General features: G+C 45.3%; 1 non-coding gene across 1 annotated transcript; it reads left to right on the top strand.

The window, feature by feature from the left end:
* The first annotated feature begins 12,931 nt into the window (after positions 1–12,931).
* On the top strand, positions 12,932–13,024 carry TRNAI-UAU (transfer RNA isoleucine (anticodon UAU)). The gene is given in 2 exon segments: positions 12,932–12,969; positions 12,989–13,024. It is a non-coding gene; the product is annotated as a tRNA-Ile (tRNA).
* The last annotated feature ends 308 nt before the right edge of the window (positions 13,025–13,332 follow it).

The raw sequence follows: 13,332 nt of genomic DNA, 5'->3' as shown, positions 1-13,332 counted from the left end.
AACACTGGCCTAGCCAATAGAAAATTAAAGTTAAAACCTCCTGTAACTGTAGCCCCAGAGGGAGAATGAGCCTATTATTCAGTGGTGTCATCATGGACCCTAGTTCTTTCCATCTCTCAGATCTGCTATCTGCAGCGTCAGCTTCATCTCAAGGCTGATTCCCTGAGGGATCAAGGCATGTAAACTATCCACAGCTTTTCCTTTAGACCACGGGTTCTCAACCTTGACACCATTGACGTTTTGGGCTGGATAGTTGTTGTGAGGGACTGGCCTTTGGATTGTGGGATGTTTAGCACATCCATGGCTTCTCTCCACTAGATGCCAGTAGCTCTCCCTCGGCTGGGACAACAAAAAACATCTCCAGACATTGTCAAATGTCCCTGGGGGGCAAAATTGCCCCCAGGTGAGAGCCAGGTGTGTTTACTGGCAATACAAGACTCATATACCCACACCTGAACCAACTACTGGGGGGAAGGGAGTGGGATACTCTGATGGATTTAGTCAAATTAAGATTTGTACCTGAACCTGGAGGGGGAGTGGGCTTCCCCAAAGTCAGTGGCCATGGGGGAGGGATGGGATGCTCACACAGAACTGGCTCATGACTGGGAGGTGGGAAACGATGCTTGGGAGGAAGCTAACCATGCCCACTACACCTGGCTTTCGATTAAGTTTTCTTTGATCCATTTCCCCCTCTACATTCTATTCCTATGTGTCCAGTGGTTAGTCTTTAAACACCTGCATATATTTAAACTTGTAGATTTCTAATAATGTGTATTGATAATCAGGATCTATTGTTAATCAGCACCCTTAGAACAAGGCAAGAACAAAGGAATCTGGGCAAGCTTTAATTTCCTTTTGAAATTCCCTACTGGAATTTCCAACTTCCTTGTTGGTATTACTTAGATTATTATTTAAAAATTTTATACAAGCAATACTTAGATGTCTTAACATGTTTTCCTAATGTATTAACTTCTTATTGCTTCTTACATTTCATACATTTTTTCCTGGAATCATTCTTTGTGTGTTTGTGTACATCTGTGTGTGTGTGTGTCTATCTTTCTTCAGATCTAGGAAATTCTTGGCTTTTAAAAAAAACAGTGTTTCTCATCTATTCTCTCTATTATCAACTTCTGGAATTGTTTTTGATGAATGTTAGAATTTTTGATCTTATCTGAATGCCATTTAACTTTTTTTTCTTTTCCCCCGTCTTCCTTTGTTCTGCATTTTGGGAACTTTCTGCCTGATCTTCCAGTTTACTGTTTTTCTATTTAGTTGATGTATTCTACTGTTCAGCTTATCTACTGAGTTTTAAATTTCAATGGTTTCATATTTATTTACAGTCTTTAATTGGCTCCCTCCTACAACTGGCTGTCTTTGTTTCATAGATACACTGCCTTACTTCTTCAAGGAAACGGTTTAAAATGTAAACTCTATATCATGAAAGGTAATATCAGCTGCAGTAGCAGACAAAAAAACCCACCCCAAACTCAGTGGTTTAACACAATGGAAGTTCATTTCTCATTCCTACGAAGCGCAGTGGGGAGGCAGCACTGCTCTGCACATTTAGGAACCTGATTTGACAGAAGTTGACACAGGATCTTGTCTCCTTCAGCATGTAACTTCCAGTATCACCCTGGGCATTGAAATCCAGCTGGCAGAAAGGGGAAAAGAGAGAATGGATGTACTTATAGGCCAGACCTGGCTGAAAGTGGTGTACACAATTCTGTTCACATGCCACTGGCTGAAACTCAGTCAGTGGTCTCACCTAACCACAAGGGAGTCTGGGAAAGGTTCTAGCCTGTCTCTCTTTGATGACACTGGCTTTTCTCAAATGTTTAGAGATCCTCATGTGAAGTTAGACTGCTGGCTATCTCTGTTTGCACAGCTCACTGGGAGAAAGAGGCAAGAGTCGCACTCGGTGCTATTTTCAGAGTAGGGGAGAGGCGAGATCTGCCACCGGGTAGGGCGTCTCAGCAGCTGGTCTTCTGGGCTTGGGCACTCCTGCTTCTCCTGGGGTATCCCAGCCACCCCAGGTACTGTGCTATCTCTCTGCTCTAAACTCCCACATCCATTGCTCCCTCCTGCCTAGAACAGACACCCCATCACAGTTGCCTGGGCTATGACGAGGGTGCATAGGGGTCAATGTGCTGCTTCTTCCTGCTTCAGTCCCCCAACTAATTACCCTGGCAGTGGTCCCTGGATCTCCTCCCACATCTTCACCCCACTTGGGTCTGAATCACCCATATGGCTGCTCCCAGTACCCTTGGAGAGACTCTCCTCTTGGCTCCCCTATGCATCATAGGCTCTTGGCTCCCCTATGCATCATGGGCTGAGGTTTCCTTCTTTAGTCTAATTTTGCCTTCTTTTAGTCATTCCTTTCAGGTTCAGTTTCAGGTCTGTTGAGAGTTCCTCTTCCAGTGTTTTAGTGTTTTTATGTATTTATTTATTTTATATTTATATCTTTCATTTGTTGGATTTGGTGTTTAACATTTCAAAAAACTGCCAGACTGTTTCCCAAAGTGTCTGTACCATGTTACATTCCCACCAGCAGTGTGTGAGGGTTCCGATTTCTCCATGTTCTCTCCTTCATTTGCTGTTGTCTTTTTGGGCCCAGCACTCTTATACTCTCAATCGCATACTCACTTCTCCGGGAACTCAATGGAAACTGTCGACATTCGGACCTGCTTCTACTTAACGGCTACTTTCCTTAGCCTTGAGATTATTCTTCAAGTAATCAGCGAGAAACAGTTTCTCCCCCGGATCAGAGTGTAGTTTGAGGTCTGAGGAGCCTAACTACGACAACAGCAATAACACCCTCTCTGCTTACCGCTTACTGAAAGATTCCTACATGGCCCCCTCTGTGCTAATCACCATACATTCTCTCATTTAATCTCCACTTACAGATTAGAAAATGGAAACTGAAGCTCAGAGTATTAACTGGCGCCCCCAACAGTACACAGCTGGTAAATAGAGGCACCAGAATATAAACACCCTGTGCCCAATCAAGGCCTGTGCTTTTTCCACTGATGCAGTTTTTCTTCTTAAGGAATTCTGCCTCCTTCGACTCCAGTGGGGCTGCGGTGTATGGTGGGGGTGGGGGTTAGGGATTTGGTTCTAAAGTTAGTAAGGCAAAAGTTGCATATAGTTAAAATCAAATTAGAAAATTCTTTATTTCACTTATAAAGTACAGTATGCAGTAATTCTTAGACATGAAAGCTTGGGAACTGCTGAGCTAGAATCACCAAAGGAAGTAACAAAAGGAAAGTCTGTATGGCAGATTCTTGGACATTTGGTCTATCCTGCTGTAAGAAACTCTCACGTTTCTGGGTGAGGAGAGGATGGGTGGGTTATTGCCAACATGCTCCTGTTTGCCTGCAGGGTACCTGCATTCTTTAAGATGTTAAGCCCTTTGTGCCAGTTATGAAGTTATTGTCTCTCAGCTCCAAACTCACTTTCTTCACTCTGCATTATGAGACAGGGGCTGGGATTCTGCAAACTCCATTTATGCTTTGCCAGCTGGTTCTATTGGGTCCTGCAAAATGGAGGCGATAGAGGGAGATGGCAGGATGGAGGAGAAAGAAGGGACTTGCTCTTTCCTGATTGCTTCGTGTCTGTCCTGTCAGCCCGTGGTTCCTGGGCTTATCACCTTGGTTCTTTCCCTCAGCAGTTTCTAAATCCAATTTGCAGTTTTGCCAGTTCTTGCAGAATCAGCTTTAGAGTGACCCCATCAGAGATACCAATACCAGAAGCTGGCGTGCCCTCTCAGAGGTCTGAGTTTCAATTTAAATTCCGCAGAAGGTCTCCTCCAACTTCCAAGTTTTAGTAATTCAATTTCTCCTTTGGTTCCCGCAGCCCTAGAGGTGGTAGTTGCTTCTTACCATTGCTACTTTTGTGAATTCTTTTTGCAAAAAATTTTTCAGTTCTCTAGTTAACAGCTCTAAACCTAGTTAACAGTTCTCTGTATTACATTCTCTTTGTTAAATAACTGGCATGGTTTCCGTCTCCAGACTGATACACTTTTATAAGTTTAATTCTGTATATTAAAAGATTTGTTTATGGCTGTGATTTGCAACTCAGGAAGGGTTAGGTTCTAAGATGGGGGCATCAGATAATAAAAGCAGTCAGCCCTCCATTACCCGACCTCTCTAATGTGATCAAAGCTGTTGGGTCTGGGACTGAGCCTGCAGCCTCAGCTGAGACGTGACTAGATAGGGCAGGGTACGGAAGGGCAGCTGAGGAGAAAGCCCTTCATCTGCACTGTGGTCACTGTCAGCTTTTCAGAGCTCTCTGCAACTAGAACAGGAAGTTATATCTCCTGTCACCTCACAGATGGAAGGTCCTCAGGAAGACATTCACGGGCCAGCTCTGCTATGAGCTTTCAGTTTAGTTTATATATCTGCTACATTTCCATTTTCTCTGGCTCCAGGGCTAGTGGGTTCTCCCAGCCTCCCTTTCTTCCCTCGTTCCTCCTAAGGAGATATTCTAGAGCTCGCTGGTCCTCTGCCAGGAGCCACTGAATGCTACCTCCCTTCAAATCACGCTGTGTTAGACGCTCCCCACCACCCACCCCTCCAGCCCAACATCCTGTGGCTTTCCCCTCATTCTTCCTGGCATGGATCCCACATGCCTTGGATGGGAGTGGACATATACGGGTTCTTAGGAGTCCAGGACACTGTGGACAGCGTCCAAGCTTGGCTTTTCTTGTAGCCCAGGTGTTATGGAGGAATTCATACCTGCTACGTACAGATGAGGAAACTGAGAAATATCAGCCATTCCTACAACTTAATAAAAAAAAAATGACCAAAACCCCCAAAACAAAAAAAGACAGAACAAACTGAAAAGAAGCAACAAAACGTTGGGTGAAAGATTTGAATAAATATTTCAAAAAGATATACAAAGAGCCAATAAGTACGTCAAAAAATGCTCAACACCATTAGTCATCAGGGATATACAAAATAAATCTACAGTGAGATGCTATCACACACCTAGTATAATGGCTAGAATTAAAAAGGCTGACAACACCAAGTGTTGACAAGGATGTAGAGCAATGGGGACACTCAACGTTGCTGGTGGGAGTATAAAATGACACAACTACTTTGGAAATAAAGGTCTGGCAGTTTCTTATAAAACTAAACATAGAACTTCATCAAAATTAAAAACTTTTGTGCATCAAAGGACACTATCAAGAGAGTGAAAAGGCAACCCACAAAATGGGAGAAAATATTTGCAAATTATATATCTAATAAGGGATTAATATCCAGAATATATAAAGAACTTCTAAAAGTCAACAACAAAAAAACCAAACAACCTAATTAAAGAATGGGCAAAGGATATGAATAGATATTTCTCCACAGAAGATACAAATGGCCAGTAAGTACATGAAAAGATGCTCAACATCACTAATTATTAGGGAAATGCAAGTCAAAATCACAATGAAATACTACCTCACACTCATTAGGATTACTATTACTAAAAAACCCCAAACAAACAGAAAATAAGTGTTGGTGAAGATGTGGAGAAATTGGAACACTTGTGCATTACTGGAGGCAATGTAAAATGGTACAGCTGCCGTGAAAAACAGTATAGTGGTTCCTCAAAAAATTAAACAGAATTCCATATGATCCAGCAATTCTACTTCTGGGTACATATCCAAAAGAAGTGAAAGCAGGAACTCGAACAGATATTTGTACACCCACATTCATAGTGGCACTATTCAAAATAGCCAAAAGATGTAAGTAACCTAAATGTCCATTGACTGGTGAATGGATAAACAAAATGTGGTATGTACATACAATGGGATATTATTCAACCTTAAAAAGGGATGAAATTTTGACACATGCTGTAACATGGATAAACCTTGAAAACTTTATGTTAACTTAAGTAAGCTAGCCACAAAAGGACAAATATTGCATGATTCCACTTATATGAGGTACCTAGAATAGTCAAATTTGTAGAGACAGAAGGTAGAATAGTGGTTACCTGGGGCTGGGGGGAGGGAGGATGAGGAGTTAGTGTTTAATGGGTACAGATTTTCAGTTTGGGATGATGAAAAAGTTCTAGAGATGGATAGTGGTGATGGTTGCACAACAATGTAAATGTACCTAATGCCACTGAATTGTACACTTCAAAACGGTTCAAGTGGTAAATTTTATGTTATATATATTTTACCACAATAAAAAATACTTAAAAAAAACTATACATCAACCTACCTTATGACCCAGCAACTCCACTCCTGTATTTACCCTAAAGAAATAAAAGCAAAAACACTTGTACAAGAATGCTCTTAGCAGCTTTATTTATAATAGCTGCAAACAGAAAATAACCCAAGATGTCCATTAATAGAAGAACGGCTAAGCCCACTGTGGTGTGTACATGTAAAGGAATATTATTGAAGCCACTCAGTCAGTTGTTGGCTGAACAGAGATATGAACAAAGGTGACCTTTCCTATTCACCCTAAAATTGTGACCTCAAGACAGCCCTGAGTGTAACTGAAACCCCAGAGTTCCATGGCTGCCTCTGTTAAGACTCTTCTTCCTCCTCTCAAAGGGAGAGCCCATCATTCTGTGCTTAGTCTCTAAGACATGCCATCCTCTACCTGGTCCAGTAGGTTTGGGTTCAACTCTTGCCAGAACAGACAGAGGAACTACCCCATCTTCTCAGGAGGAGGGCTTCGGGCATTCGGGTGCTTACCATACCTGGGTCCCAGTTTTCATCTCTCTAGCAGTCCTAGTTCTATCTGGTATTTCCCATATTTCAAGTTAGGACCCTTTGGCCACCATCATGCAGGGTCTCTGTGAGCCCTGATTAGCGCCTCTCTTGAGGGTAACCCCTGAGAGGCACTGTCTAAACGCCAGGCATTCTCCAGGGTCTCCTTCTCCAGTGGCAAATTGAGCACCCGACTCTGTCTAGTGTTGAGGGCATGGAGAATTCCCAGCTCTACCACTTACTTAGGTAACCTCAACTCTGCCTCAGTTTTCTCATCTGTAAAAGGAAATAGTAATGCTACTTACTTCATACGGTTGGCATGAGGATTAAATTAGTTCATAAGATGTAAAGTTCTTAGAACAGTGCCCGGCACATGGTAAGCACTGTGTAAGTGTGTTATTTTTACCCACCTACCATCACGTTCTCCAGATTCTTTGAAAGATTTTGCTCTCAAATGACAGGTGAAATAAATAACTAATGCATCCTTTATCAGCCAGGATCCAGTCAGGAGACAGAAACCACACCAGTAATTTGAACAGGGAAAATTCAATATAAAGGATTGTAAACTAGTAAGAAGGGATTAACTACTAAGAAGGATAAATGGAACTCTAAAGAATACAAGAATAACGGATAAAGGGAGCAGCTACTACCTCCAGACATGACACAGAAAACCCACTGAAGGAATAAACTTGGAAAGGCCCTCCCTCCCCGCCCAAGCTGAGACTCAGAACTCATCGGTGAAGGCGTGGTGGTGGCCCATTGGATGGCCGAGAAGTTTGCTGAGATGCTGCAGGCTGGGGTTGGCAAGCAGAAAACTGGGTGCTGGGTGATGGCAAAATCTCACTGGGAAGCCACCCACCGGCAGCTGTGCTGGAGGAGCCGGGAGAGAAGCCTCTTCAGTGTTCCTCTAGCACCTTCCACCGACAAAGCCGACAGGATCACAGAGCAGGGCAAAGAAGGGTGTATTTGGAACAGAGAAGCACTAAGTTAATAACTGGCACACACTCTATCTATGGTCTCATAATTAAAAAAAATTTAACAGGGAATCTCTCCTGTTTATGTTTTATGTATTTATAGCAGTACAAAGGGGGCGATGATTAGGGTCGCCACGTGTTCCTGGTCGTCTGTGACAGTCACAAGTCATGCTCGTTGATCCAGTATTATTAACCATGCCCCTTTCATTCTCAGAAATGTCCCTGTTTGGGGGATAAATTACGTGGCATGCCAGCTCTTGACGTATCATTTTCTGTCAAACTACTCCCACCGACAGTAGCTAGAAATAAAATACACACACACACACACACACACACACATACACGAATCTGCTTGAAGGCAACAAAGAGCTCCCAAGGCAGTTGAGGTGTTGAGGGGCCAAGATTTCAGGGAGAGAGAAATGCACGGAGCTAAGTGCCACACCCTGAGCTGTTTCCCTCCTTGAGGTGTTGACCGGTTTGTAAGTGGAAGAAACTAAGAGGCTGAAAAGCTGAGCAGGAAGCAGTAGCTGTCAAGGGTCACATATGATTAAAAAAAATGTATGTTTGAGTCTGTCTAAAAGAGCTCTTTTAATAAGTATAAACTAGGGGCCAGCCTGGTGGCACAAGAGGTTAAATGCATGTGCTCTGCTGCGGTGGCCCGGAGTTCCCTGGTTTGGATCTCGGGCACGCACCGATGCACCGCTTGTTAAGCCATGCTGTGGGGGTGTCCCATATAAAGTAGAGGAAGATGGCCACGGATGTTAGTCCAGGGCTGGTCCTTTTTTTTTTTTTTATAATTTTATTTATTTTTCCCCCAAAGCCCCAATAGATAGTTGTATGTCATAGTTGCACATCCTTCTAGTTGCTGTATGTGGGACGTGGCCTCAGCATGGCCAGAGAAGTGCTGCATGGGTGTGAACCCCGGATCCAAACCCTGGCTGCCAGCAGCGGAGCGGAGTGCACGCACTTAACCGCTATGCCACAGGGTCAGCCCCAGGGCCAGTCTTCCTCAGCAAAAAAGAAGATGATTGGCATCAGATGTTAGCTGAGGGCTGGTCTTCCTCACAAAAAAAAAAAAAATAAATAAGTATAAAATAAAAAGTCTAAGCGATATGAAAGCATGGTGTCATAGTCAAAATGGCAGCATTTTTTTCTTTCTTAATGGTGCATAAACTAACGGTACATTTTACGGTTTAGGGTGTCCAAGATTTGATGAAATATGGTATATTTGTTCACAGGTACAAGTGTCTCTATAGGAGGGATTCATAAAAGTGGAACTGCTGGGTCAAAGGATATGTGCATTTGATAGATTCTGCTGAACTGTCTTAAAAACAAAACAAAACTGAACACTGTTCATTTCCCCACACTCTTACAGACATTGGATGTTACCAGTTTTTAACATTTTTTTCGCATCTGATAGGCTCTCACCATGTCTTCATTTCAGCTTCAATCCAGAGTGAAGGGATCTGTGTTTCCCAAAATTATCATCATGATCCACTCTTCCGTGTAATTGGTTCAAATCTGTATCACACTTCCCTAGAGCTTGGGCCTTGGGACTCACACATCTTTCTCCTCCTAAGGGAAAATAAAGGGTCATTTCCCCACTGGTGCTGGACAGGAAGGGATCTTAGATGCTGCCAATCCTACGCGTTCTGAGAGGCATTCAGGATGGTCTGCACTGTTACCAGTGGCAGTGACATCTTTTAAATTTCTATTTAGAAAATAAATAAGAGAATTCTTCAGACAACCTGTTGCCCATTAAAATGGGAACACCCTGGGAGCCTCTGACCGCGTGCTCACCAGCGGCTGCAGCAGACCCTGCCACAGACATGAGACGCAGCTGCCCAGGGGGTTCCTGGGCGAGTTTTGACTGCTTGGCAAACCTTTTAAAGTCATATACTGCTTAATATATACCCATAAGAAATGCTGGCTGGAAACAAAGAATATAACAGGTTTGTTGAAACAAAGTAAATGAAGATCATAAAATGAAAATTCTACAAATTGGACTCAAGATGATCATTCACTAGCTGTGCAAATTGCATTCAGCTGATCAAAATGTTCATCTGGCTCATCCTGATGTCTCCTGTATGTCAGAAACCAAAGCCAAAAAGCAAACCTAGTGACCACTATGTCCAGTTTGGCCTTTCATTATTAAGAATAGAGACCAGCCATACCCACTTCATGTTATTTGCAGAACGATGCTTTCATATAGCAGCCTGAACTCTTCTCTTTTATCTCATCATTTAGACACAAGAACATGAGAGTAATAAAAATAAACTGTTTTTTTCCAAAGTGCAAAAAGCATAAATTCCAAACATTCACTTAACGAAAGCAGTTTTTGTCTATTTTTGATGCTACAATGAATCATTAAATTTCATACATTTTAATATACATTTGTCCCAATACCAAATATGATATATGTTCTTTTAAAAGTTATTTAACAAAGCATGCTTTTCCTTTACATAATTAATTTAAAGTAAATGAAACATTTTGCATTGCATGGTAAATGGAAAAATGTTGAGGCTAGTCTTTTTATATTATAGGTATTACTCAAGATTGTTTTATGATTATACATGTATCTAAAATAAGTTTTATTTTAACAATCACTTCTGTATTACACATCACACAAATTAAGTGATTAAATAATCTCAAGGTGTTGGCAACAGTACACAAGGTGAAAGGAGTTCTCTAGTCAAGACAGGCTAGAAAGCTCTCATCTGGTCTAGATCCGGCAATTTATAGATGAGGACACTGAGGCCCCGAGAGGGTAAGAGGCTTACTTAAGGTCGCACAGCCAGGAAGGGCCACAGCTCAGACTCTTAATTCATTGCTCTTCAGCGTCAATCTGTATGAGGTTAAGGGATTTGAAGGTCTCAGGAGACTTTTCCTTGCTGGAAAATCTCTCTGGTAGCAGAGGTTCTGACACCGCCCCCCTCCAGGTTGAACATTGCTCTCACTAGGGTCCTCCTTTAGACCCCCAATTTCCTTAAGAACTAAGCTATTTTAGTTCCCAAAGCCTTTATGCGGTGCTGTCTTCCCCTCCCATGAAACCAGGGATCAGTCAATATCTGCTGAACCAATAAAGGAGCAGATCCATGAAAGAGGAGAGTGAGAAGGGAAGCTGGACCACCGGGGGCCAACTTTGCTGCTCACAGTTCACCCGGTGGGTTCTACCTGAGGGGCTCAGGAGGGAGGAAGAGCAGACTCTGCGAATGCTACTAGGATTGAGAAGACACCGTGTATGGGTCCACAATTTACTTTCTTGTTTATCAGGAAATTAACTCCTTTCAATTTGGGGGAAAAGATTATTCCCTCTCCATGGCAAACCATGCATTTACCTTTCCAGCCTGATCTAACTTTTGGGAGGGACTTATTTCAAAGACTCCCTCTCTGCCGCCCTAGATTTACCCTGGACTCGCCCACGCATGCTCAAGCAGCCCTAATCCTGGCACTTTGTAAACAACTCTGCATCCACCACCCGCCCGGTGCCTGATGGGATCTTGCAGGGGTGTTGACCATCCCTTTTCTGAGCTCTTGCTCTGGATGTGTGTCTCTCATAGTTTATAAAACCATCTGGAAAATCTCACTGACCTCCTGTCTCCCGGTGGATAACCCCAGTCCGCACATGGCATTGAGCTTCCTAAAAATACCATCGTCAGGAGGCCCCTGCCTTACACAGAACCTGCTGCTGACTCCGCGTCTGCCTGATCACTTTCATCTCTTCTGCTCTAATTTCAAGGCTTTTTACGATGCTACTGCTCGTCACCCTAACACAACCTGTTACTGTGGGCAGGTCACCATCGAAGTGACTACATACGTGATCTTTACGCTGCCCCCATCACTTGCTCATGCCGGTTCCCCCAATCTACTGCCAGAGTGTTCTGTTATTTGCTCTTCTGGCTCTCCCAGGAAGGCAGAGGTCACCAAACAGGGTGACCAACACGCCAACAGAAGCCCAGGAGACAATGGGGGGGGTGGGGGGGGAGCACTTTGTGGAGGTGGTTGCAGCTACCGTTCCAGGGGATGCAGGTTCCCGGCAGAATTATCAATTAGGTACAGTACGCACAGTGCCTAGAACCCACAAAAAATTTACATTTTAAATTCTTTTCAAGTCAGAAGAAAAAAATCAGTATAATAATAATGAATGTAAATATAAACCCAGACCGGATTATATTTGTCTTTATTCTGCAGTAGTAAAATATAATTAAAAAGAATTTTTTTTTTTTAATGGAGGAAGGGGCCCACAGAGACAAAGTGCCCACGGCACAGGACAGTCATAATTCGGCCCTGGGTACAGTGTTTACATTTTCTGGCTTTTAAAAAAGAAATGGATATCCAGATACTTGTATGCGACCTCCTCATTTTAAATATTAGGAACTAGTTTTAAAATTAAACAAGAGCAACACGTTGTGGCCCAACAAAGCATGCGGGGCTTAGCCTGCAACCTTTCGAAGGCCTGGGCTATCATCGCGCCCCCGGAATGCCCGGGGCCTGACGCGGTGTCGAGGACACCCCTTCTGCTCGGAGTGCTCCGAGCATCCCGCTCAGGACGGAAGAAGGGGCCGCGGAAAAATGAGGGTAGGACAAGGCTCTGATGCTGAAACCCCCGCCCTGTCCGGTCTTGGCGCTCGGTCGCCGCCCTCGGTCCGCCCCCGGCGCGGGCGCTCCCTGGCCGCCCCATTGGCAGGCGCCCGATTCGCTCATCCGAGGGTTTTCCCGCTCGCGCCAACTTCCAGGGCGGTGCCGGGAGTCCGAGCCGGGTCCTCCTTACTGGTCACGCGGGGGCGCAGGGCAGGGGGCGGCCGCTGAGCCGAGGCCGCCCCGCTCGGCCCGCCCCACGCCCGCAGCAAGGCCCGCCCGCTGGCCGCAAGCCCGGCTCCTGGGGCCCGGCCCCCTCCCCGCGGGGCCGGCTCCCGGGAGGCGAAGCTCCACGGAGGATGCGGGGGCGGCTGCAAACCGCAGCGGCCGGGGCTGCCCCTCCCGCGCTGCCCGTGGAGGGGGGCTGCGTTCTCTTCAGGGCCCCAGTGGCCCGCCCGTCACGGCCCTGCCAACCGGCCCTCCAACCCCGAGGGAGACGCTCGCAGAACCCCCGGGCTCACTCAGCCGGGGCCGCCGGGCCGGAAGCTGTAGCGGACTCAGAGCCAGGTCTTGTTCCCGCCGAGCCCCGACCCACGGGTGCGCATGCTCCGCGAAGGCCCGCACCGGGCCTGCGTGAACCCTGATAGAACCATCGCGAGGCCGGCTAAGCGGAGCTCCAGTGGCGCAATCGGTTAGCGCGCGGTACTTATACAGCAGTACATGCAGAGCAATGCCGAGGTTGTGAGTTCGAGCCTCACCTGGAGCACGACCCTTTTGGATACCCGCACCCCCCTTTTATCTCCTCGCCCAAGGGAACGAGTTAGTCCCTCTTTAGCCTTCTCAGTTCCTGTGTCTGATCACTCTGCTTGCACGTTCCTCCCCGCCGCAGGCAGGAAGCAGCTCGCTTTGGAGCCTCTTACCCGCTCTTCAAGCTACTTGTTGCCCTCGAGCACCATCCAGCCGCTCGAACCGGGACATTTACTTACTGCTCCCTCCTAGTTCTCTTCCTAGGCATTTCCTTTAACGGCACCCAGTCTCAGGCCTCAGTCCTGGGGATGCGGACGGGAGGTCCCA

The sequence above is a fragment of the Ceratotherium simum genome, chromosome 11, assembly GCF_057802395.1.
Source record: "Ceratotherium simum simum isolate JZ-2026a chromosome 11, ASM5780239v1, whole genome shotgun sequence".
Classification (NCBI taxonomy): Eukaryota; Metazoa; Chordata; class Mammalia; order Perissodactyla; family Rhinocerotidae; genus Ceratotherium; species Ceratotherium simum.
This window is presented reverse-complemented; position numbering and strand designations above follow the sequence as displayed.